The sequence below is a fragment of the Takifugu flavidus genome, chromosome 3 (genome assembly GCF_003711565.1).
Source record: "Takifugu flavidus isolate HTHZ2018 chromosome 3, ASM371156v2, whole genome shotgun sequence".
Classification (NCBI taxonomy): Eukaryota; Metazoa; Chordata; class Actinopteri; order Tetraodontiformes; family Tetraodontidae; genus Takifugu; species Takifugu flavidus.
This window is the reverse complement of record NC_079522.1, coordinates 3,652,855-3,679,500: the sequence shown is the minus strand read 5'-3', so window position 1 is coordinate 3,679,500 and position 26,646 is coordinate 3,652,855. Positions and strand designations below refer to the sequence as shown.

Genomic DNA, 26,646 nt, shown 5'->3' with positions numbered 1-26,646 from the left:
CTAATCCCCAATCATGCATGTCTTTGGACTGTGGGAGGAAGCCGGAGTACCCGAGAGAACCCACGCAGGCACAGGGAGAACATGCAAACTCCACACAGAAAGTCCCCAATCAATCCCAACCGGGGATCGAACCCCGGCCTTCTTGCTGTGAGGCAACAGTGCTAACCACCACACCACCGTGCCGCCCAAGACAGACTCATGTCTCTGTTTTATGTTTGGACCATCTGGGCCCATAGACAAAGTCCCAGCCATTGGTCGCACACAAATGTGCTCCAAACACAGGCCTAGGCCCCCTGGTCACTAAGTGGGATATGCTGTTCCTAATTGATAATGTCTTTGAGATCTGTGCTTTATCTGGCCCTCCACCTAGTACCCCTTTCCCATTGGAGGCCTTATGAGGGGCAAATTAAGACAAAACAGATTCTGGGATGTTGAGGACACTTAAGCTCCTCCACCATGATTCGTTGGTAGTTGGAGGACAAGACAATCAAGTGTGTGTTGGTTATTTCCTCCTTTATTGTACCAAGGATCCTGAACATCCTGAACAATGTAGAATGTACACAATAAATCAAATATCTATAAATCAACCACAGAAGAGCCTTTTTCTATTTTGTGAGTTTTCTGAAACTACAAGATATCTAAAATTGTTGAAAATGGTCATTTTTCTATTCTACTGCTTTACACTGAAGTAAACACATTCAGTCCAGGTATGTTCTCTGTTCATCTTCTTCTTCCACAAAACAGAACCATCTGCATTTGCACAATCCTGTAAATGACAACAATGAACTCAGTGCCTTTCGAATATTTCATGAACGACTTTATTCTGACAATAAAAAAATACCTTTGGTTTGAATAGAGGTGAGTATTACATGTGATTCTGAAAAATAAAATGGAATGTTAGAAATGTAAAATTACCCTCTAAAATAAGCCCAGAAGTGTAATTAATCACACCTTTATAATTGCAGCTGTGACTGTTCATCACGCACACCGAGAAAGCCAGATACTCTACCAGAAAGGTGCTGAATGATGATGCACCACACAGGAAGTAAACTGAGAACTGAGTGTGTTTATCATCTGTAGATGAACACAGCAGCAGACAGAGGTCAAGGTTTCAGTTCCATGGTGAAGAAGAACAGGCAGTAGAGCTTGAACAAGTACAGGTAGCGATTTACTCCAACCACCAGTTCTGTTGAATAAGTTTTTCTCAAGTACCCAGGCTCTGAAACCAATGAGTTGAGGTGGAATGGCCTTTTATTGCAAGTTTAAGCCAATTAAAGAATTGTTTTTGAGGTTCATAATCTAAATCCAAGTTATCATCGTCAAATTCCTAGGTTGGCTACAATATTTCCACACAAAGCTTTTGTTCAGGTATTTGCAACTCAGAAATAAAACTTATCATAAATTGCACCTTTTCGCTGAGGAGTCACCTCTCTACAGTCACTGTGAACATGTCACACTGCTTTGAAACATGTAATGTAAAGAACAAAGACTTTTGTGCTAGGAGCCAGATTTGCCAAAAACCTGACCTGGTAAAACTAGACAAATCAAATAATCAATTCAAATTCCTGAATCCAAGTTAAAGTCATAACAGTCGAAACTCAGAATACCGGAGTCATGAACATAGAAGGTAATTCACCCACAAAGACCTGTTGGTAGTGATGGGACGATGATACCTCAAGGAGTGTATTGACACACGACACAAAAGTCGGCACTGTATTGATACTGTGTTGGTCACCCGATAGTGACCCCTGCAGTAGTTATAAAATGATTGCAGGTAAAGGAATTCCTTGTTTGCTAAACTGAGTTGGTCTGTAAAATATAGCAAATTGAGTTACAATTTTTTACTTATGTACACACATTTGTTAACTGTTAAATCATATGAAATAAAAGACAAAAAAGTTATGAATTTTTATTGAGGAACAAAAGTTTTTGGAGTGTCTTTGCTCCAAGGCGATTTCTCCTCTTAAACACCATCTCCCCAGCCTTATGTGGCGGGGTGGAGAGAGAGGTGGAACGGTCAACGACAACGCCACCTGGGGAATTTCACCCCAGGAATTAACCGGAAACAGGCACGCGCAGATACGGTTCGGTTCCAGAGGCAGAGACAGGATTGAGGGTTAGGCAGTACAATTTTATTAAATCCAACTCGACACCGAACTAACTCGGCTGTACAAAAATCAAACAAAAAGGGGGTGGACAGGGCTGGGGCCCCACCGGCAGGTGAAACTCAATTAGGGGAGATAACCAAACTAAAAACACCCGTGCTACTGCAACCAAAACTACACACGAGGGGTGAGGAAAACGCCCTCCAGCAGGGGTTGGGTCCCCGCCGTGGCCCGCAGCACCTGTCCACAAAGAAAAGAGAACAATTAAAACACTGTTAAGAGTCTAAAAATGAAAGCAATAGCTCATGTGGTCGCCTCGGCGGCACCACTACGTCTCAGTGCCGTCCCCCGAGCGAAGGGGGGCGAGAGAGAGAGCGTGAGAGCGAACCGGAGAGAGTCCCGAAAGCGGGACGGAGCCAAAGCAGCAGTGGGTCCAGTAAACGAGGTGATCTACTCCATGAGGGGTTCCCGCTGGGGCATCACGACCCACTGACACCAGCCGGCAGCCAACTGCCCAGTGCCAACTAGCGCGCACGCCCTTACGGCAAAGCACTCTGGACGGAAGGATGGCGGGAGGAAGCACCACCTTCTTGGCGCTGCCAGACAGCATGCTCATTCTGGACAGGTTCAGTTGGTCAAACAGCCCAGATAGCTGCAACCACGCTACACCTTCGTCGAAGGGGGAAGTCCACTAAAGCTAGCTGGAGGCAGTGCCTTATATGAACCTTTTTCTCCCCACCCACCAATTAAGGCACTACCTCCATATGGCACCTGTTCGGAGGGCAGGCCACGCCCCGCCACACTTAGAAAATACTCTTTCACACGGTGCAGATGACGATGGTGAGCAGAGAGTTTTAAGTCCAAGTTGATGCAGATGTGGATATGTTTTCTGGTGCTCTCACGAGTATCTGCCAATTCTTCATTGCCATGCCGAGTTCTATAATGCCTCAGCATTGATGAAGTGCTCTTATTGATGTAAGGCACCTACAATAAAATAAAAAGTGAATTTATCTGAAAACAATTCAAACCTCTTACCAGAACAGAGTAAAAACTAAGGTGGCGCATTGCATTCACTTGTTAAAAAAATAGACACCCTATCTCATGATTTCGAGATCAGGATCTCGTTATTATGAGATAAAATGAATAAAGCAACTGTAAGGCTCTTTAACTGACTATCATATGTATCACAGGTCATTCACTTGATAAAGTGAGTGCAATGCGCCACCGTTAAAAATTGTATATAACAGGAAACAATGCTCAAAGCGGAAAAAGATTTCCCTTGTTTGGAGTCACAAGATCAAAATTATTCCACACTGGGGAAAACTTCTTAGAACGATCCATAATTGCGCAACTGCAAAACTCCATCCAACAAACGCACGACATGTCGATACGTTTGTTTCCTTATGAACACACTTTGACGCGGCACGTCCAAATGATACAATTCCTGTATCGGTCACGTGATTCTTTCTTAAAGCAATACACGTACCGATACGGGGTTTCACTCTTGAGCTCTCGGCACAGTGCTGACGCACCAGTGTCGCTCGTCCCATCACTACTGTTTGGTTCCATCTCCATGTAAAATTTTAAATGGGCTATAAATGTTACATTTCCTCCACATTTTAGAAACTAAAAGCTCCATATAACAGAGAATCAGGGGATATTTAGGCCATATCTGTTTAAACATAAGGTTAATTTTTCTATCAATCGCTATATATTTTGAAACCAACTGAACAGAGCTAACTGGGGTAACCTTTTTATGGACAATAAAATAAATGAGTGGATTCTGGCTTAATTTTTTAAAAAACTGGATATTATGTATAATTTATTCTACAATATATATAAAATAATCTGCACAAAAAATTTAGCACTTTAACAACTTGTATAAACCTTTTGAATAAAATGATTTCAAACACACTCACCCTCAAACACCAGCTTGGTTCCATTTCCAAACAGAATGTGTCCACATGCTGCAACAGCACAATAGTAGGTCCCAGTCTGAGAAGTGTTCACGTTCTTCATGGAGAAGCTGTAGAAACAGGTGTTGGTTTTCCTCTCACACTGCTTGTTCCTGCCTGTATGGCTGTACATGAGTCCCAGTTGAGATGGTCCAGAGTTTCTGAACCAGTAAACAGTGTGATCCCCATCACAAGTCCACCCAGTATGTACTGTATGTATATGTACTGTATGTATATACTGTATATATGTCTTATTTTATTTTATTTATCTTATTCTAGTGTGGTCTTCTTTATGTTGAATGTTGCAGCGTCACACCATGACAAATTCCTAGTTTGTGTAATACTGTGTATTACATGAACAATGGCAATAAATCTGCTTCTGATTCTGACTGTACAATTCAGCGTCACAGAACCTTCTGCTTGGATAGACTGTGATGCTGACTGATCTATAGTCAACCCTGAACCCTCTACAATGACATTATAACTTTCTAGAAAGTCAAATACTGTTAAATACTGATTTACACAGTAATAGGTGGCTGAGTCTGATAACTCCAAATCTGATATTGTCAGATAAGCTCCTTTGTTACCAGGATGTATTTGGAAATGTGGATTGGTTTTGAAGTCATTCACAAATATCCAAAGTTTACTTGATATCCACTACGTACAGATCAGCCTCGGCTTCTCTCCCAGAATTTGTTTAAACAAAGAGATCTTGGTAGAAACATAATCTCTGTTAGTTTCATGAAACACTTGTTGACCACTTTCCTTTAGGCGTTTATAATCGCTTGTGTCATGGGGGGAGGGCTGTTGTGTTTTTACTTCAAATTAATGAAGAAAGCCTTGATATATACATCCTTCTCCATGCTGTGCCTTTTTTTTGTATCTAGAATTCCTGCTTCTGCAGACACTTCTACATCCTGTTCAAAACCACATGTCATTTACCTTTCAAGCTTTTTTCACACTAAATTACGATGTGATTCGTGTGTGACCTTATATCAACAGCATGGTATACCCACAGTGATTACATTGGTCCTGACGTGATGGTATCATAGAGGTACCTGTTTGCAATAGTATAGTTATGGTTGACTTCATGTGAAATTAACATCACCCCAAACTCAGACTGGTGTCACTACATGAATAAAAAAAGTCTTTAATCTATGAAACATATTTTTACAAAGATCAATCAATAACATCACATTCCCGTATGTCAATATTTGAGGTGTGCCTTAAAATGTTTTATGTTGTGCAACATTCTATGCCGTAGTCTGATGATGTGGCTGTATTGGTTATACTGATGAGGTAGCCAATGGATACAAGATATTTCTCAGTGTTAGACTTCTGTGGTCTTGCAAGTTAAGCCCTTGGGTTTCTGATTAATTTCTTATAACCTTTGAGTGTTATTCTGACGCACACATTCTAAAACATTTTCGTATTGTTACAAGTTTTAAAATATTTTTTCTACAAAATAAAACTACAACAGCAGAACACACATTATAAATTGAGCATGGCCGAGTGGCCAGTTTGAATTAATTTTCAGCTAAATATCAAGCCTAACTTTTGCTTGTTTTGAATGTTGTAAACTGGGGGTCTACTCGGAACAGACTAAAACACATGGCCACTGGATCAATTCGATTTAAATGGCAAATTGATCATGTGGTGCAATGGAAGGTACAGACAATGATTGTTCAAGTATGTGGAGAGTATGTGCAAGTATACAAATGTTTGTTGTTTTGTGAGGTTGTGTGCATGGGGGGGATGCAGGTATATGTATGTTAATGTGTAAAGACATTGTGGAAGACATGCATCATCCCAGTTCTTAAGAAGAATCCTCCCAGGGAGCTGAATGTCTTCTGACCAGTGAAACTCACCTCACACCGCAGCACGGGACAAACTCAGCATGATAGTAGTGGACCTGGATTCTTGGTTCTCCAGATACCGTATCTCACCGACAGGCCACGGTATACCAGCCTGAAAGACACTGTGATTAGCAGCACAGGAGCACCCCAGGGCACAGTGCTGGGCCCTCTACTATTAACCCTGTACACATTAGACTTTTACTACAACTTTGAGCTGTGCCAAATTTAGAAGTTTGTCGATGACACAGCCATTGTGGCATGCATCAGGGACAACAAAGAGATGAAGTAACAACAATCAGACGGAGCATAGGAGCCTGTTCATGGAATGCCTGGAGCCACATGAACCATATACACCTCAACACCTCAAGACAAAGTAACTAGTCACTGACTTTGGGATGTCTAGACCAAAACTATGGCCAGCTCTTAGAGAAAGAGTTGAGGTGGAGGCTGTGGAGTTCTACAAGTACCGTATTTTCATCAAATCAAATCAAATCAATCTTTATTTATATAGCGTCTTATACAATCAAAATTGTTTCAAGGCGCTTTCCAGAATCCCAGGGCCTAACCCCAGACAAGCAACAGTGGCAAGGAAAAACTCCCCTTTAACAGGAAGAAACCTTGAGCAGGACCAGGCTCATGTAGGGGGACCCTCCTGCTGATGGCCGGCTGGGTAAAGAGAGAGGAGAAGGGGGAGGACAGGTAGAGGATAGGATAGGTAGGAGAGGAGAGGGGTAGAGGAGAGGAAAGTAGAGTGAAGGGGAGGTAGAGGAGAGGAGAAGGAAAAGGAGGAGGAGGGGAAAGAGGAGAGGAAGGGAGAGGAGAGGGAGAGGAAAAGGAGAAGGAGAAGGGAGGGGGAGAGGAGAGGAGAGGAGAGGAGAGGAGAGCCACAGACACAGAACACACACAAATAATATGATATACTCACTTCAGCGGGGCCGGAGGTCATTATGCAGCTCCGAGGGCGGCAATACCTGTAAATAATAGGGGGGGGGGAGAAGCAGAAAACTACACAAGAATCAGCATAACTAGTCTGCTTGATGAGGAGAGGAAAGGAGAGGAGAGGAGAGGAAAACATGACCCAGTGGAGTGACAGAGGCCATTCAGGTGATCATGTTTCCGGACCCCGGCAGCCTTGGCCTATAACAGCATAACTAAGATGTGACCTAATGATTAGACGACCCCCTAAGTATGATAATTTGTCTGTCTATGATAGTAACTGGAACTACTGAATTAGTAATAATAAGCTTTTTCAAAGAGGTAGGTTTTGAGTCTGATCTTAAAAGTAGCGATGGAGTCAGCCTCCCGTACCTGGACAGGGAGCTGGTTCCATAGCAGGGGGGCCTGGTAGCTAAATGCTCGGCCCCCCATTCTACTCCTAGAAACTCTGGGAACCACAAGTAGACCAGCATTCTGAGAGCGGAGCGGTCTATTGGGCTGATAAGGTATCACTAGCTCCTACAGGTAGGATGGAGCTAGACCTCTGAGGACCTTGTAGGTCAAAAGAAGGGTTTTAAAAATTATTCTAAATTTAACGGGCAGCCAATGAAGCGACGCCAGTACAGGAGTAATGATCTCTTTTTTCAATACCTGTCAGAACTCTGGCTGCAGCATTTTGGATCATCTGGAGGCTTCTTAAAGAGTTGTTTAGACACCCTGATAATAAAGAGTTACAGTGGTCCAGCCTGGAAGTAACAAATGCATGGACTAAGTTTTCAGCATCATGCCGCCTCAGCAGCTTCCTGATCTTTGTGATGTTCCTCAAGTGAAAAAAGACACTTCTAGAGACTAATTTAATGTGTGAGTTGAAGGAGAGATTTTGATCAAAGTTACTCCTAGATTCCTCACAGAGAGACTAGATGTTAATGAGATACCATCTAGAGTGATCATGTGATCTAATCTATCCCAGAGAGGTTCAGGACCAAACACCATGACCTCAGTTTTTCCTGGGTTAAGGAGGAGGAAATTTGAAGACATCCAGGACTTTATGACTTTAAGACAGGTCTGGAGCTTCACTATGCTTCTCTGTCTCCTCTGGTTTCATGGATAAATAGAGCTGAGTGTCATCAGCATAACAATGAAGATTTATCCCATGCTGTCGAATAATGTTCCCTAAGGGAAGCATTTACAATGTGAAGCGGATTGGTCCAAGTACAGAACCTTGAGGAACTCCATGGCTAACCCTACTGTATGAGGAGGGAACACCATGGACATAAGCAAACTGGTATCTATCAGATAAGTATGATCTAAACCAGTCTAGTGCTGTCCCTTTAATCCCAATCACATGTTCCAGTCTCTGTAACAGGATGCTGTGATCAACTGTATCAAAAGCAGCACTGAGGTCCAGCAGACCAGCATAGAGACCAGTCCATGATCTGAAGCTATAAGAAGATCATGAGTGACTTTAAGAAGTGCTGTTTCTGTGCTGTGGTGAGCTCTAAAGCCTGACTGAAACATCTCAAACAGGCCGTTCCTCTGCAGGTGCGCCAGTAACTGAGTCACCACCACCTTCTCTAGAACTTTAGAGATAAAAGGAAGGTTGGATATTGGCCTATAATTTGCTAAGACATCAGGATCAAGTGATGGTTTTTTAAGCAACGGCTTAATCACTGCCACCTTGTAGGACCGGGGTACATAACCTGACACTAAAGAACCATTGATCTGGTCCAGGATAGAACTGCCTATCAATGGTAAAACATCTTTCAACAGGTGTGTTGGGATGGGATCTAAAAGACACGTGGTGGTCTTGGATTTCTGAATTAGCGATGACACCTCAGAAAAATATATAGGGCTGAAGGAGCTTAAGGGCTCGTTGGAGACCCTGTATGTTCCCACAGTCGGCACATCTGGTGATGGTCCAGTTGTTGGGATGGCCTGGTTAGCTTTCTCTCTGATAGCTAGAACTTTATCAGTGAAGAAGCTCATGAAGTCTTCACCACTAAGGGAAGAAGGGATACGTGGATCTAAAACACTGTGACTCTTAGTGAATTGGCCACAGTGCTGAAAAGAAACCTGGGGTTGCTCTCAATCAAAGAAGAAAAATAAGCTGTTCTAGCCTTACGGAGGGCCTTTTTGTAAACTAATAGACAGTCTTTCCAGGCTACATGATAGCTGTCTATTTTACAAGAATGCCACTTCCTTTCTAGTCTTCGCACTTTCTGCTTGAGGGTCCTGATATGTGAATTATACCAGGGGGCACACCTCCTCTGATTTATTATTTTCTTTTTCAGGGGGGCAACAGAATCAAGCGTGATTCTCAGTGAGGTTGCTGCACCTTCAGCAATAGAGTCAACCTCAGCAGGGCTAAGATTATAATGACTGATCCCTGGGGAACACACGGTGGTCCTGGGATCAGCACAGGGATCACTTCCTTAAACTTAGCTACAGCATTATCTGAAAGACATCTGCTATAGTAAGACTTTGTTCTGAGCATAGAAGAATCCTTAATCATAAATGTAAAAGTGATCAAAGAATGGTCTGACAGGACTGGGTTCTGAGGGAACACTGACACATGTTCTACCTCAACACCATAAGTCAGGACTAAATCTAGGGTGTGGTTAAAGCTATGAGTTGGTTGGTTTATCTGCTGGAGGAAACCAACTGACTCAAGTAATGAAATGAAGCCATTTCTAAAGCTGTCATTTATAACGTCCATATGGATATTGAAGTCTCCAATGATAATGACTTTGTCCGTTCTAAGGACCAAGTCAGATAAAAAATCAGAGAACTCAGACAGGAACTCTGAATGTGGCCCAGCAGGGGGCCGATATACAACTACAAACAGAAGTGGCTTTTCTGTCCTCCTTTCATGACTATAAGGCGCACCTAAAACACTGAGATTTTCTCAAAAATTGACAGTGCGCCTTATAATATGGTGCGCCTTGTGTGTGGACTGAGTTCCAAAATCTGCAGTTCGCCTTTGGTGGGTGCACTACGGTAAACGCTCCGCCAATCGATTAGCAGCACACCTACGCGTAAGGATCCCCTAAAATGGCGCCGGTCAAGCGAGACACGTATGAATGAGGCTTACTTTAAACTGCAGGACATTAAATATGAAAATATTTAATGAAAATGGCAATCGAGCAATCTTAATATTTTCGCTTTATGAGGAGGCGGCATCTCTCCATACGTGCGAGGATAACTGTTGCGCAGCAGCTGCCCGCGGATTACCAAGAGAGGGTGGCCATCTTCCGCACCAACTGCCGCGACAAGATAACCGCGCCCAGCCACATCACCAACATGGATGAGATCTCTTTGACTTTTGACATCCCTTTGACCCACAAAGTGGAGAAAAGGGGACCAGCACGGTGGCGATACCCACAACGGGGCACGAGAAGTCGTCGTTCACCGTGGTTCTCGGCTGCCACGGAAACGGACAGAGCGCTGGATGAAGGAAGGCGAACACTCCTTCACAAAGACTATGAGGCAGCGGCGGGCAAGTTATGCCACCATATGCAGGTGGATTGTAGACGCATGGGCTTTGATACCGTCTTCATGTATTGTAAGAGCTTTAACACAAATCAACGCTGAACCAGAACCGGTCGGTGAGTCTGATTCAGATGATGAAGAAGAGGAATTTGGGATGTTGGACATTGAAATAGTGCAGCTGTTTAATTCAGATACAGAAGATGAAAACTTTGATGGTTTGTGGCAGAAGAATGAATATTTTGTTCAATAAATGTGAAGAAACTCACCGTTTTACTTCTGTTGTCATTTTTTACTGTATGTTTTAGCATGCGCCTAATAATACGGTGCGCCTTATATATGTTTTAAATACAGAAATAGCACCCGCAACTGAGACTGCGCCTTTTATTACAGTGAAAATATGGTAGTTCAAAAGTGCCATAATCATAATATTTTCAAAGATTATGATTATGGCATAACCATAATATAATATTTGTAAAGATTAGGCTTTATGATTATGGCACTTTGTGATCAGTAATCACAACATGATGAAAGTGGCACAACACAAGGGGAGACACACATGAGGTGAACTGACACAGGGGTGGCACGGTTATGTAGGGGCTAAAATGGCTGTCACAAAGCAAGAAGGTTCCTGCAGTCAGGGGTTTTTTTTGTGCAGAGTTTGCCTGTTCTCCCCGTGTCCATGTCCATTGACATTAGAAGTGAATGAGGGCATGAACAGTTGTTTGTCTTTGTGAGTTAGAAGTGGGATAAGCGGCCACCTGTCCCCTAAAAGGGATAAAGAAGTCGAAGACTGATAGAGGGATGGACAAAAATCCCTTGGCCAGTTTTTTCACAATTCTAATAAAACTGTTGAAGGTCTTTTGTTGCAAAATAAAATTTTAATTGATTATATCTTAACAATGGCAGCTGTGACTGCTTTTCATCATGCTGAATGCTGATGCACCAATTAGGAAGCTAACCAAGGTCTACAGATTCAAAAAGCAGCAGACAGATGTCAAGGTTTCAGTTGTATTGGGAATCTTGAGCAGGTAGTAATTTTTAATTAAATCAACAATTAATATTTGTATTGTGTTCAATTTTGTTATCTGTTTTGTTAGTCTTTATGCCCCAAGTTTCACAAAAAAGGTCAACAAAGAGAGCTAAACATTTTCTAAACTGCTGGCAAATTGGATCCCAAATAAGCAAAATCATTCCTGCAGTTCCGGGAAGGAGAGACCACGGTGGACACAGCAGGAGTACGCCAACCCTTTGGATAATACTGCCCCTGCCTTAGCATTTCTATGTATCCAAGACATAGCCTGCTGCTGTTTACATGGTCATGATCACATAATGGAGCATTTGTCTCATCCAGTGGGTGTTTTGGTCAACTTAATAGTCCGATGGATATGAATGCTTGTGAAAACCATTGTTGGAGCTTTTGACTTCACAAATTAAGGACTGCAACAGCACGATACAAGCTTTGTCTTCATAAAATGAATATAAATATATGGAGGTAATCTATCATTTGTTGACATGGCCAGAAAAAACAACTTTATTAGGAAAACTTTGTTTCATCGAGACTGATAAATGATACAATTGAAAATGTAGAAACCGGTATGAGTAAATACAAAATACTTAATTAGGTCCTGTGTTAACCTGCAATGACAACAAGACATCTACAGCCTCACAGCAGAGTACACACATTCTGTCTGTTCTGCATTGATCTGTTGGGCTGGTTGTTCCTCAAAGCTGCATAATGGAGGTTGTTTTCCTCTTGGTAGCCCTGGAGATATGTTATAAAGGGTAAGTTAGTTTAAAACACAGGAAGACATTTTTTAAAGTAATTTCCCAGTTTACCATTAGGAATCTTCAAATATATTACATCAGTTACCCAGAGAGTGATGACTGTTTCTCCTTTTCATCATATAAAGTGAAATGGATAATAAAACAACCACGATGATGGTAAATATCCAGGCCGCACTGAGGAAATACACCAAAACAAGATGGTTTCCTTCATCTGTAACGAGATGCATCAGAAATTGTGATATCCGCGATGCCGTTTCAGACAATCATTTAAGTATTTCAACAAATTTGTCCTCTCACTTTATATTAAGCTAGTTATGATGTCATTACTGTGTAATTCAGGGAGACAATAGACATCGCCAGTCACAAATTATTTTATAAAGTAACAATATAGAAACGGAACCTATACTGACATAACAAGGAATGAGTTAAAGTGATACTCACCCCCACACACCAACTTGGTTGCATTTCCAAACAGAATTTAAAAAATGTATATGCCACACTAAATTAACAGCTGTGCATTCTGGATTATCTACCGTCTTTTTTTTAACTTTAAGGATATTTTTTTTTAAATAAGAAACATGCAACGGCTGCAAGTGCTTGTTGGAAAAGTCACCACCAATCTCTTTGGTTTTAGTGACATTTAGCTCCAGTCAGTTGTTGCACCAATCAAAAACCTGGGGAAAAGCCCTGGGAGATACAGCCTGTGGCAGATACTGACAGCAGAACAGCAGGACCATGGTGTAAAAGGGGTGTGTTGTGTACGATAGCTTGCTGCTTTCATGTCATGCTTAACTTCTCTATTGACTTCCTTCTTCTCAGAATCAGAGCATGTGAAACAGGAACTTTTCTTTCTGCTGAGGATTTCCTTGAGCTCCTTTTTATCCTTGTGTGTCCCTGCCATGGCCTATCACCTAATGCATATGGCCCCAGACCCTGCTGCAAGACAGACTCATGTCTCTGTTTCATGTTTGGACGATCTGGGCCCATAGACAAAGTCCCAGCCATTGGTCGCACACAAATCTGCTCCAACCACAGGCCTAGGCCCCCTGGTCACTAAGTGGGATATGCTGTTCCTAATTGATAATGTCTTTGAGATCTGTGCTTTATCTGGCCCTCCACCTATTACCCCTTTCCCATTGGAGGCCTTATGAGGGGCAAATTAAGACAAAACAGATTCTGGGATGTTGAGGACACTTAAGCTCCTCCACCATGATTCGTTGGTAGTTGGAGGACAAGACAATCAAGTGTGTGTTGGTTATTTCCTCCTTTATTGTACCAAGGATCCTGAACATCCTGAACAATGTAGAATGTACACAATGAATCAAATATCTATAAATCAACCACAGAAGAGCCTTTTTCTATTTTGTGAGTTTTCTGAAACTACAGGATATCTAAAATTGTTGAAAATGGTCATTTTTCTATTCTACTTCTACTGCTTACACTGAAGTAAACACATTCAGTCCAGGTGTGTTCTCTGTTCATCTTCTTCTTCCACAAAACAGAACCATCTGCATCTGGACGATCCTGTAAATGACAACAATGAACTCAGTGCCTTTTGAATATTTAATGAACGACTTTATTCTGACTAATAGAAAATACCTTTGGTTTGGACAGAGGTGAGAGTCTTACATGTGATTCTGAAAAATAAAATGGAATGTTAGAAATGTAAAATTACTATCTAAAAGCAGACCGGACGTGTAATTAATCATACCTTTATAATTGCAGCTGTGACTGTAACATTCATTTATTTATTATTTTTAAGAATATTCAAAATATATTACATCAGTTACCCAGAGAGTGATGGCTGTTTCTCTTTTTCGTCATATAAACTGAAATGGTTAATAAAATAACCACGATGATGGTAAATATCCAGGTCGCACTGAGGAAATACACCAAAACAAGATAGTTTCCTTCATCTGTAACGAGAGGCATCAGAAATTGTGATATCCGCCATACTGTTTCAGATAATTATTTAGGTCTTTACACATATTTGTCTTCTCACTTTATATCACGGCAGTTATGATGTCATTATTTTCTAATTCAGCGAAACTACAGGCATCACCATTCACACATTATTTTATAAAATAACAGTATTTAAAGAGAATCTATACTGACATAACAAAAATATGAGTTAAAGTTATACTTTGACCACAAATGTTTTTAATGTGCTGCTGTGGTGTAAAATTCAAACAGCATAAATTTTATTACTGTATGAACTTAGAACTTAAGGTTCATGTTGCTATAAATTGCTCTATGTGTTTAAACATAGAGCAATTAAGAAATTAAGTTACATTTTTGATTTTTTTTTTAACACTGAGGTAATGTTGGCTTTAGCATTTTTACAGGCGTATGGAAACAATCTGCACATAAAATAGCACTTTAACAGCTTTTGAATAAAATAATTTCAAACTCACTCACCCTCAAACACCAGCTTGGTTCCATTTCCAAACAGAATGTGTCCACATGCTGCAACAGCGCAATAGTAGGTCCCAGTCTGAGAAGTGTTCAGGTTCTTCATGGAGAAGCTGTAGAAACAGGTGTTGGTTTTCCTCTCACATTGCTTATTCCTGCCTGTATGGCTGTACATGAGTCCCAGTTGAGATGGTCCAGAGTTTCTGAACCAGTAAACAGTGTGATCCCCATCACAAGTCCACCCAGTATGTACTGTACAATTCAGCATCACAGAACCTTCTGCTTGGATAGACTGAGATGCTGACTGATCTATGGTCAAAATAAAATCAAAATACAATTAGAAATGAACACCGTTTAATGTTTAAATCTAGAATTTTGCAAATGATGCCATAGATAAACAAAATACAAACAAAAAAGAAATCCTCACCAAATTTCTCCAAATATATCAGCCAGAAATCAACTTTGCAGATGTCATCTTGCTCCAAGTTTTGGGCTGAGTGAAGAGAAGACCGGTCCTTTTTAAACTGATAAATGCTGCACTTGTATCTGATTGGGCAGCTGGAGATGACTCGAGGGTGTGAGATACAGGAAACACGATCACTTGTAATGTCAGATTTGCTTGATAAAATTGATGGCGGGGAAATTAAAGGAAGATTTAAAGGTTAAAAAACCCACAAGAAAAAACTTTGGATTACCTTAAGAATAGGATTTTGCTTCATATATAAATAGAATTCAATTTGAGTTGAGTTATAATGTGCATCATTTCTAACCAATCAACAACAACCAGCCAACCAACCAACCAGCAATCATTCTTTTTTATTTTTTTCATGTTGCAGTAATGCATCCAGTGAATGCTCACGAATTATTATGACAGACAGCTTTTGGAAAATGATGCAGCAATGAGGGGTAGCATGGGCTCAAACAAGATTGTTCACGTAAGAGGGAGCAGATTCCGGTATTAGTCTGTCGGTCAGCATGAATGACATGATCTTAATGTGGGCAGGTACAGTAGACCTCTATCAGCAGTGAGGTGGCATGGGCCTGCTTTCGTTGGACTATCTGAATTGGTGGAAATATGGGAGATCACCATGACTTGTATCAGCATTTGTAGGTTTAATGGCCTGGCTTTTCTGAGGTTGGATATGGCAAAGTGACGGGATGACAGGGAGACTGATGCTACATGATCACAAACCTCAGATGGTCAACAATCATGACTCCAAGGTTTCAAACAGCCTCGATAACAGGCAGGGGCCAATTTTGTGATCTATGTTTTGATGAATGGATAGTTTTGCCAAGGAAAGAAGGAGCCCATTTTCACCATAGTTAAGTTGAAGGTGGTGGCCCTGCATCCATGCGGATATGTCTGAGAGACATGGTGAGATCTAGTCTGAGCCTGAGGGTTAGTCTGGGGAAAATGAGACGCAGAACTGGGTGCCATGTGGAAAGCAGTGGTATAAAACACCATGGGAGACCATGGGATGATTTGCCTGAGCAATGTTGCGTATATGGCAAAGAGAGCAGCAGCCCCGGCACCGATCCTTGGGTGACCCCAGTGGAGAACTAGTGATGAGCCAAAAGTTGATCATGCCACGACACCCTGAATGAATGCCCAGATAGGTACAATTCAAAACAGGAAAGTCAGAGCAACACCGCATTGGTGGCCCTGGCCCATAGACAGTGGCCCTGAGGAGAAGACAGCAAGAGAAGCTGGAGGAGGAACTGATGAAGATGTAAGCACTCTCTGTTGCACATGGATAGAATCAACACGGAGTATATCAGAGGAACTGGAATATTGTGTTTTTGTAAGCCTATAAAATCATGAATTAGTCCACTTATTAACCTATATATTAAACAAAATGTATGTACTCAAGTGAATGTGTCATTATAATCTAAAATATAATCTAATCTAAAAATGTTTGCATACAGACAATTTGATGGATAAATGTGCTTAATACAACAGAAATAACACTATTGACAAGAACATGTGTTGATGTGACTGCAATGGGGATCACATTAACATTACAGCAATGTCATTTTCCTTACACTAGTTGTCTTTGAATGCCAAGGTCAAGAGAGTGAAGCGATGTAGTTTGACTGCTGTGTGTTAAGACACAGCAAAGACTTCCTGTTTGAAACCACCAAGAAAGAAGGGGAAAAGTCAAGCCCAAAAAAGATTCTGACTGTGTTACAAAAAATACATTTGGACATTTTAGACAATAAAGGGCTGCAACTTTATTTGAATCTTATTTTAGAAGAAGATTGACTGCAGGACAAAATATATAAGTACAGGATTATTTTTAAACATGTCAAAACTTTAAGTGTTTTGCATCATAGTCTAAAAACATGGCTGTACGTATGGTAACGTATGAATGGTATGGTATATTACTTGGTATTTCTTTACATGATGTGTATATAATTATGTAATGTTTTATTCCAAGAAGAAGAAGAAAGAAAGAAAAGAAATATCATTTCAAATGCAAAAACAGACAGCAAACAGGTCGAGCAGTAACTGATGTTGTGGTTTTGTTTCTACTGCACAGTGTCACATGTGTGAGGGTGTGTAAGCTAACACCTAGGGTGTCTACATAAGTTCTCATCATACCCTGTGTGTCTTATTCAGATAGACAAGTTCTAAAATTTATATGTCACACTAAATTAACAGCTGTGCATTCTGGATTATTTACAGTCTTTTTCAACTTTAAGGATATTTTTTTGTAAAATAAGAAACATTCAACAGCTGCAAGTGCTTGTTGGAAAAGTCACCACCAATCTCTTTGGTTTTAGTGACATTTAGCTCCAGTCAGTTGTTGCATCAATCAAAAACCTGGGGAAATAAAGCCCTGGAGATACAGCCTGTGGCAGATACTGACAGCAGATACAGCAGGACCATGTGTAAAAGGGGTGGTTTTGTACGATAGCTTGGCTGCTTTCATGTCATGCTTAACTTCTCGATTGACTTCCTTCTTCTCAGAATCAGAGCATGTTTTGATCATGTTTGATCAAAATCTCTCCTTCAACTCACACATTAAATTAGTCTCTAGAAGTGCCTTTTTTCACTTGAGGAACATCACAAAGATCAGGAAACTGCTGACGCGGCATGATGCTGAAAAGTTAGTCCATGCATTTGTTACTTCTAGGCTGGACTACTGTAACTCCTTATTATCAGGGTGTCCAAACAACTCTTAAGAAGCCTCCAGTTGATCCAAAATGCTGCAGCCAGAGTTCTGACAGGTATTGACAAAAGAGATCAGATTACTCCTGTACTGGCGTCGCTTCATTGGCTGCCCGTTAAATTTAGAATAATTTTTAAAACCCTTCTTTTGACCTACAAGGTCCTCAGAGGCCTAGCTCCATCCTACCTGGAGGAGCTAGTGATACCTTACCAGCCCAATAGACCGCTCCGCTCTCAGAATGCTGGTCTACTTGTGGTTCCCAGAGTTTCCAGGAGTAGAATGGGGGGCCGAGCATTTAGCTACCAGGCCCCCCTGCTATGGAACCAGCTCCCTGTCCAGGTACGGGAGGCTGACTCCATCGCTACTTTTAAGATCAGACTCAAAACCTACCTCTTTGAAAAAGCTTATTGTTACTAATTCAGTAGTTCCAGTTACTATCATAGACAGACAAATTATCATACTTAGGGGGTCGTCTAATCGTTAGGTCACATCTTAGTTATGCTGTTATAGGCCAAGGTTGCCGGGGTCCGGAAACATGATCACCTGACAGGCCTCTGTCACCCCACTGGGTCATGGTTTCCTCTCCTTTCCTCTCCTCATCAAGCAGACTAGTTATGCTGATTCTTGTGTAGTTTTTCTGCTTCTCCCCCCCCCCCACCCCTCTATTATTTTTTACAGGTATCGCCGCCCTCGGAGCTGCATAATGACCTCCGGCCCCGCTGAAGTGATTGTGCATCATATTTTTTGTGTGTGTTTCTGTGCTCTGTGCCCTCTCCTCTCCTCTCCTCTCCTCTCCTCTCCTCCTCCCTCCTCTCCTCTCCTCTTCATCCTCTCCCCCTCCTTCTCCTTTCCTCTCCTCTCCTCTTCTTTCCTCTCCTCTTTCCCCTCCTCCCCTCTCCTCTCCTCTACCTCCCTCCCCTCCACTCTACTTCTCCTCTCCTCTACCCCTCTCCTCTCCTACCTATCCTATCCTCTACCTGTCCTCCCCCTTCTCCTCTCTCTTTACCCAGCCGGCCATCAGCAGGAGGGTCCCCCTACATGAGTCTGGTCCTGCTCAAGGTTTCTTCCTGTTAAAGGGGAGTTTTTCCTTGCCACTGTTTCTTGTCTGGGGTCAAGCCCTGAGATTCTGGAAAGCGCCTTGAAACAATTTTGATTGTATAAGACGCTATATAAATAAAGATTGATTGATGTGAAAAAGGAACTTTTCTTTCTGCTGAGGATTTCCTTGAGCTCTTTTTTATCCTTGTGTGTCCCTGCCATGGCCTATCACCTAATGCATATGGCCCCAGACCCTGCTGCAAGACAGACTCATGTCTCTGTTTTATGTTTGGACGATCTGGGCCCATAGACAAAGTCCCAGCCATTGGTCGCGCACAAATGTGCTCCAACCACAGGCCTAGGCCCCCTGGTCACTAAGTGGGATATGTTGTTCCTAATTGATAACGTATTTGAGATCTGTGCTTTATCTGGCCCTCCACCTAGTACCCCTTTCCCATTGGAGGCCTTATGAGGGGCAAATTAAGAAAAAACAGATTCTGGGATGTTGAGGACACTTAAGCTCCTCCACCATGATTCGTTGGTAGTTGGAGGACAAGACAATCAAGTGTGTGTTGGTTATTTCCTCCTTTATTGTACCAAGGATCCTGAACATCCTGAACAATGTAGAATGTACACAATAAATCAAATATCTATATATCAACCAGAGAAGAGCCTTTTTCTATTTTGTGAGTTTTCTGAAACTACAGGATATCTAAAATTGTTGAAAATGGTCATTTTTCTATTCTACTGCTTTACACTGAAGTAAACACATTCAGTCCAGATATGTTCTCTGTTCATCTTCTTCTTCCACAAAACAGAACCATCTGCATCTGGACAATCCTGTAAATGACAACAATGAACTCAGTGCCTTTCGAATATTTAATGAACGACTTTATTCTGACAATAAAAAAATACCTTTGGTTTGAATAGAGGTGAGTATTACATGCGATTCTGAAAAATAAAATGGAATGTTAGAAATGTAAAATTACCCTCTAAAATAAGCCCAGAAGTGTAATTAATCACACCTTTATAATTGCAGCTGTGACTGTTCATCACGCACACCGAGAAAGCCAGATACTCTACCAGAAAGGTGCTGAATGATGATGCACCACACAGGAAGTAAACTGAGAACTGAGTGTGTTTATCATTTGAAGATGAACACAGCAGCAGACAGAGGTCAAGGTTTCAGTTCCATGGTGAAGAAGAACAGGCAGTAGAGCTTGAACAAGTACAGGTAGCGATTTACTCCAACCACCAGTTCTGTTGAATAAGTTTTTCTCAAGTACCCAGGCTCTGAAACCAATGAGTTGAGGTGGAATGGCCTTTTATTGCAAGTTTAAGCCAATTAAAGAATTGTTTTTGAGGTTCATAATCTAAATCCAAGTTATCATCGTCAAATTCCTAGTTTGGCTACAATATTTCCACACAAAGCTTTTGTTCAGGTATTTGCAACTCAGAAATGATCAGGAATAAAACTTATCATAAAGTGCACCTTATCAATCGCTATATATTTTGAAACCAACTGAACAGAGCTAACTGGGGTAACCTTTCTATGGACAATAAAATAAATTAGTGGATTCTGGCTTAATTTTTTTAAAAACTGGATATTATGTAAATTATTTCTACAATATATATAAAATAATCTGCACAAAAATATGTAGCACTTTAACAACTTGTATAAACCTTTTGAATAAAATGATTTCAAACACACTCACCCTCAAACACCAGCGTGGTTCCATTTTCGAACAGAATGTGTCCACATGCTGCAACAGCACAATAGTAGGTCCCAGTCTGAGAAGTGTTCAGGTTCTTGATGGAGAAGCTGTAGAAACAGGTGTTGGTTTTCCTCTCACACTGCTTATTCCCGCCTGTATGGCTGTACATGAGTCCCAGTTGAGATGGTCCAGAGTTTCTGAACCAGTAAACAGTGTTTACAGTAAACAGTAAACATGGTTTTGTGGTAGAAGAATTAATATTTTGTTCAATAAATGTATCGAAACTCACCGTTTTACTTCTGTTGTCATTTTTTACTGTATGTTTTAGCATGCGCCTAATAATACGGTGCGCCTTATGTATGTTTTAAATACAGAAATAGCACCCATAACTGAGACTGCGCCTTTTATTACAGTGAAAATACGGTAGTTCAAAAGTGCCATAATCATAATATTTTCAAAGATTATGATTATGGCATAACCATAATATTTGTAAAGATTTTGCTTTATGATTATGGCACTTTGTGATCAGTAATCACAACATGATGAAAGTGGCACAACACAAGGGGAGACACACATGAGGTGAACTGACACAGGGGTGGCACGGTTATGTAGGGGCTAAAATGGCTGCCACAAAGCAAGAAGGTTCCTGCAGTCAGGGTTTTTTTTGTGCAGAGTTTGCCTGTTCTCCCCGTGTCCATGTGCATTGACATTAGAAGTGAATGAGGGCATGAACAGTTGTTTGTCTTTGTGAGTTAGAAGTGGGATAAGCGGCCACCTGTCCCCTAAAAGAGATAAAGAAGTCGATAGAGGGATGGACAAAAACCCCTTGGCCAGTTTTTCACAATTCTAATAAAAGTGTTGAAGGTCTTTTGTTGCAAAATACAATTTTAATTGATTATATCTTAACAATGGCAGCTGTGACTGCTTTTCATCATGCTGAATGCTGATGCACCAATTAGGAAGCTAACCAAGGTCTGCAGATTCAAAAAGCAGCAGACAGATGTCAAGGTTTCAGTTGTATTGGGAATCTTGAGCAGGTAGTAATTTTTAATTAAATCAACAATTAATATTTGTATTGTGTTCAGTTTTGTTATCTGCTTTGTTAGTCTTTATGCCCCAGGTTTCACAAAAAAAGGTCAAAAAGGTCAACAAAGAGAGCTAAACATTTTCTAAACTGCTGGCAAGTTGGATCCCAAATAAGCAAAAATCATTCCTGCAGTTCCGGGAAGGAGAGACCACGGTGGACACAGCAGGAGTACGCCAACCCTTTGGATAATACTGCCCCTGCCTTAGCATTTCTATGTATCCAAGACATAGCCTGTTGCTGTTTACATGGTCATGATCACATAATGGAGCATTTGTCTCATCCAGTGGGTGTTTTGGTCAACTTAATAGTCCGATGGATATGAATGCTTGTGAAAACGATTGTTGCAGCTTTTGACTTCACAAATTAAGGACTGCAACAGCACGATACAAGCTTTGTCTTCATAAAATGAATAAATATATGGAGGTAATCTATCATTTGTTGACATGGCCAGAAAAAACAACTTTATTAGGAAAACTTTGCCTCATCGAGACTGATAAATGATACAATTGAAAATGTAGGAACCGGTATGAGTAAATACAAAATACTTAATTAGGTCCTGTGTTAAGCTGCAATGACAACAAGACATCTACAGCCTCACAGCAGAGTACACACATTCATTCTGTCTGTTCTGCATTGATCTGTTGGGCTGGTTGTTCTCAAAGCTGCATAATGGAGGTTGTTTTCCTCTTGGTAGCCCTGGAGATATGTTATAAAGGGTAAGTTATTGTGTGTACATAAGGATTATTTATACATATAAACTTTAAAAAAAAAAAAAATCAAAATTGTCTCCACCTCTGCATTTGCTGTGGATGAAGTTTGGAATCTTGATTGAGAGTCTGTTTTAAAAACACAGGAAGACATTTTTTTAAAGTAATTTTCCCAGTTTACCTTTAGGAATCTTCAAAATATATTGCATCAGTTACCCAGAGAGTGATGACTGTTTTTCTCTTTGTCATAAAAACTGAAATGGATAATAAAACACACCACAATGATGGTAAATATCCAGGCCGCACTGAGGAAATACACCAAAACAAGATGGTTTCCTTCATCTGTAACGAGATGCATCAGAAATTGTGATATCCGCGATGCCGTTTCAGACAATCACTTAAGTATTTCCACAAATTTGTCCTCTCACTTTATATTAAGCTAGTTATGATGTCATTACTGTGTAATTCAGGGAGACAATAGACATCACCAGTCACAAATTATTTTATAAAGTAACAATATAGAAGCAGAACCTATACTGACATAACAAGGAATGAGTTAAAGTGATACTCACCCCCACACACCAACGTGGTTGCATTTCCAAACAGAATTTAAAAAATTTATATGTCACACTAAATTAACAGCTGCGCATTCTGGATTATCTACAGTCTTTTTTTTAACTTTAAGGATATTTTTTTGTTAATAAGAAACATGCAGCAGCTGCAAGTGCTTGTTGGAAAAGTCACCACCAATCTCTTAAGTTTTAGTGACATTTAGCTCTAGTCAGTTGTTGCACACAATCAAAACCTGGGGAAATAAAGCCCTGGGAGATACAGCCTGTGGCAGATACTGACAGCAGATACAGCAGGACCATGTGTAAAAGGGTGGTTTTTGTACAATAGCTTGGCTGCTTTCATGTCATGCTTAACTTCTCTATTGACTTCCTTCTTCTCAGAATCAGAGCATGTGAAAAAGGAACTCTTCTTTCTGCTGAGGATTTCCTTGAGCTCCTTTTTATCCTTGTGTGTCCCTGCCATGGCCTATCACTTAATGCATATGGCCCCAGACCCTGCTGCAAGACAGACTCATGTCTCTGTTTTATGTTTGGACGATCTGGGCCCATGGGCAAAGTCCCAGCCATTGGTCGCACACAAATGTGCTCCAAACACAGGCCTAGGCCCCCTGGTCACTAAGTGGGATATGCTGTTCCTAATTGATAATGTCTTTGAGATCTGTGCTTTATCTGGCCCTCCACCTAGTACCCCTTTCCCATTGGAGGCCTTATGAGGGGCAAATTAAGACAAAACAGATTCTGGGATGTTGAGGACACTTAAGCTCCTCCACCATGATTCGTTGGTAGTTGGAGGACAAGACAATCAAGTGTGTGTTGGTTATTTTCTCCTTTATTGTACCAAGGATCCTGAACATCCTGAACAATGTAGAATGTACACAATGAATCAAATATCTATAAATCAACCACAGAAGAGCCTTTTTCTATTTTGTGAGTTTTCTGAAACTACAGGATATCTAAAATTGTTGAAAATGGTCATTTTTCTATTCTACTGCTTTACACTGAAGTAAACACATTCAGTCCAGGTATGTCTCTGTTCATCTTCTTCTTCTTCCACAAAACAGAACCATCTGCATCTGGACGATCCTGTAAATGACAACAATGAACTCAGTGCATTTTGAATATTTAATGAACAACTTTATTCTGACTAATAGAAAATACCTTTGGTTTGGACAGAGGTGAGAGTCTTACATGCGATTCTGAAAATAAATGGAATGTTAGAAGAAATGTAAAATTACTATCTAAAGCAGACCGGAAGTGTAATTAATCATACCTTTATAATTGCAGCTGTGACTGTAACATTCATTTATTTATTATTTTTAAGAATATTCAAAATATATTACATCAGTTACCCAGAGAGTGATGGCTGTTTCTCTTTTTCGTCATATAAACTGAAATGGTTAATAAAATAACCACGATGATGGTAAATATCCAGGTCGCACTGAGGAAATACACCAAAACAAGATAGTTTCCTTTATCTGTAACGAGAGGCATCAGAAATTGTGATATCCGCGATACTGTTTCAGATAATTATTTAGGTCTTTACACATATTTGTCTTCTCACTTTATATCACGGCAGTTATGATGTCAATATTTTCTAATTCAGCGAAACTACAGGCATCACCATTCACACATTATTTATAAAATAACAGTATTAAAGAGAATCTATATTGACATAACAAAAATATGAGTTTAAAGTTATACTTTGACCACAAATGTTTTTAATGTGCTGCTGTGGTGTAAAATTCAAACAACATAAATTTTATTACTGTATGAAATTAGAGCTTAAGGTTCATGTTGCTATAAATTGCTCTATGTGTTTTAAACATAGAGCAATTAAGAAATTAAGTTACATTTTAGATTTTTTTTTTTAACACTGAGGTCATTGTTGGCTTTATATTTTTACAGGCCTATGGAAACAATCTGCACATAAAATAGCACTTTCTGTTGTGACTCCTACTCTGGCCCACCCCTCCTGTGCAATCAGCTCAACCACCACCACCTGGGCCCTCTCCTCAGCTGCACCCAATCCGCCCAAACGACTCTGCACCCATAAAAGGCCCCGCTGCACTCAGGCCAGTGCTTGATCTAACTGATGTTTTGGCAACACGTCCCGTCGACCCAGCATCTCTCCAGGCTCCCCAGCGACCCCCAGCGCCTCCCTGTGTCTCCCTGCGTCTCCCTGCATCTTCCAGCATCTTCCAGCGCCCCCCAGCGCCTCTCTGTGTTCCTGCGTCTTCCAGCGACTCCAGCATTCTCCAGCGTCTCCCCCTGCCCCTCTGCAACCTTCCTAGCCCCTCTTCCCCTTCCTCGGACGGATTTTCCCCTGGCCTCTGGACACTTGGACTCCCCCACGGACTCTCGCCCCTGGATCTCGGACTTGGTTCGTCTGCCGCATCACGCCCCCTATAGTTTGTCTCGGCCTCCCTCCTCATTTAGTTTCTTCCCTCCTGTCTTTGTTTTGTTTTCATTAAAACCGGCTGAGTTACTTTAATTCCCGTGTCTGTCTGCCTTCTTTGGGGTTCTGCCACACTTGACCGCCAGTCCTCTCGAGCGTAACACTTTCACAGCTTTTGAATAAAATTATTTCAAACTCACTCACCCTCAAACACCAACTTGGTTCCATTTCCAAACAGAATGTGTCCACATGCTGCAACAGCACAATAGTAGGTCCCAGTCTGAGAAGTGTTCAGGTTCTTCATGGAGAAGCTGTAGAAACAGGTGTTGGTTTTCCTCTCACACTGCTTGTTCCTGCCTGTATGGCTGTACATGAGTCCCAGTTGAGATGGTCCAGAGTTTCTGAACCAGTAAACAGTGTGATCCCCATCACAAGTCCACCCAGTATGGACTGTACAATTCAGCGTCACAGAAACCTCTGCTTGGATAGAATGTGATGCTGACTGATCTATGGTCAGCCCTGAACCCTCTACAATGACATTATAACCTTCTGTAAAGTCAAATGCATTTAAATACTGATTTACACAGTAATAGGTGGCTGAGTCTGATAACTTCAAATCTGTTATTGTCAGATTAGTTCCATTGTTACCAGGATGTAGTTGGAAACGTGGATTGGTTTTGAAGTCATTAGCACAATATTTACTTGATATCCTGTACATACAGATCAGAATCGGCTGCTCTCCCAGAGTTTCTTTAAACCAAGAGATCCTGGTAGAAAAATCATCTCTGTGAAGACACGGCAAAGTCAGGTTCTGTCCAGTTTGACCAAGATATAATTGGTCTTCCAATTCAAGATGGAGAAAATTCCATTGTAGCTGTCTGAGCTAAAATCAAATACAATTAGAAATGAACACCGTTTAATGTTTAAATCTAGAATTTTGCAAATGATGCCATAAATAAACAAAATACAAACAAAAAAGAAATCCTCACCAAATTTCTCCAAACATATCAGCCAGAAGATCAACTTTGCAGATGTCATCTTGCTCCAAGTTTTGGGCTGAGTGAAGAGAAGACTGGTCCTTTTTAAACTGATAAATGCTGCACTTGTATCTGATTGGGCAGCTGGAGATGACTCGAGGGTGTGAGATACAGGAAACACGATCACTTGTAATGTCAGATTTGCTTGATAAAATTGATGTTGGGGAAATTAAAGGAAGATTTAAAGGTTAAAAAAACCCACAAGAAAATTTTTGGATTACCTTAAGAATAGGATTTTGCATCATATATAAATAGAATTCAATTTGAGTTGAGTTATAATGTGCATCATTTCTAACCAATCAACAACAACCAACCAACCAACCAACCAGCAATCATTCTTTTTTATATTTTCCATGTTGCAGTAATGCATTCAGTAAATGCTCA

At 40.9% G+C, this 26,646-nt stretch overlaps 2 long non-coding RNA genes and 1 pseudogene across 2 annotated transcripts; all 3 read right to left on the bottom strand.

Annotated features, from left to right (window-relative positions):
* LOC130522151 (uncharacterized) overlaps positions 1–26,295 on the bottom strand; it is a 38,686-nt pseudogene extending 12,391 nt beyond the window's left edge.
* On the bottom strand, positions 497–2,720 carry LOC130522159 (uncharacterized). Its single transcript, XR_008949566.1, has 2 exons — positions 842–2,720; positions 497–766 (listed from the first exon to the last, which is right to left on the bottom strand). It is a non-coding gene; the product is annotated as an uncharacterized LOC130522159 (long non-coding RNA).
* LOC130522160 (uncharacterized) lies at positions 19,320–20,200 on the bottom strand. Its single transcript, XR_008949567.1, has 2 exons — positions 19,665–20,200; positions 19,320–19,589 (listed from the first exon to the last, which is right to left on the bottom strand). It is a non-coding gene; the product is annotated as an uncharacterized LOC130522160 (long non-coding RNA).
* Positions 26,296–26,646: the final 351 nt, after the last annotated feature.